Source organism: Suricata suricatta, unplaced genomic scaffold, assembly GCF_006229205.1.
Source record: "Suricata suricatta isolate VVHF042 unplaced genomic scaffold, meerkat_22Aug2017_6uvM2_HiC HiC_scaffold_35952, whole genome shotgun sequence".
NCBI lineage: Eukaryota > Metazoa > Chordata > Mammalia > Carnivora > Herpestidae > Suricata > Suricata suricatta.
In genome coordinates this window covers 1-699 of record NW_021882605.1, presented here as the reverse complement: position 1 = coordinate 699, position 699 = coordinate 1, and the positions used below count along the sequence as shown (strand labels likewise).

The following is a 699-nucleotide window of genomic DNA, read 5'->3' as shown; positions in this document are numbered from 1 at the left end:
GTTTTGTTCCATTCTTCTTTCCTGGCCCCGCTGTAGATTTCCACATTTCTTTAACGGCTTGCGTTATCTCACAGCAACATGCAGGAATCCTTTTTCTGATATTCTGCTGCCCTTGACAGCTGCTGGTTTGCTTGCTGAATGTGCATCTCCGCGTTTTCCACATTGGCTTCTATGCTATCTATCACATCTCCTTGCTCGTGAATCATCATCCCCAAATCTTTAAGTATTTCATTAATATCCGTAATATCAGCTTCAAGTTGCCTGATAGAAGACTCTCTCTCGTGAATGAGGCGGAGGTCATCTTCTGTAATTTCTTCATCCTGCACCTGCACCTGAGGTTGAGCTTGGCTTTCCCAGGATACAAGATTCCTGTCCTTTGAGCTCTCCTCAGGAAAACCACCAGACACTCTGGAACTGGCTCTCACTCGAGCAACAAACTCTTTTCTCTTTCTCAGCAGCTTCCCTCTGGACCTTCTGAAAGTTTGTCAGTGATGTTGTGAATTGAGCCACTAAGCAGTCCTTCTGTATTTTCCTTTGATGCTGTTCGCTGGGGGTGGTAGGCAGGGATCCAAACTCTTTAATGTACTTATCTGTCTCTTTGGCAAGTTGGTTAGGATAGTGCTGCTGCTGCTGCAGTTGTTGCCTCAGTTCAGGTGAATCTTGAGGCGTTCCCAGTTGATTCAGTGTCCTCTGGATTTC

The 699-nt window shown here is 45.8% G+C and overlaps 1 pseudogene; it reads right to left on the bottom strand.

The window, feature by feature from the left end:
* Nucleotides 1-6: 6 nt before the first annotated feature.
* Nucleotides 7-696, bottom strand: LOC115285052 (annotated as a pseudogene).
* Between the last annotated feature and the right edge of the window lie 3 nt (nt 697-699).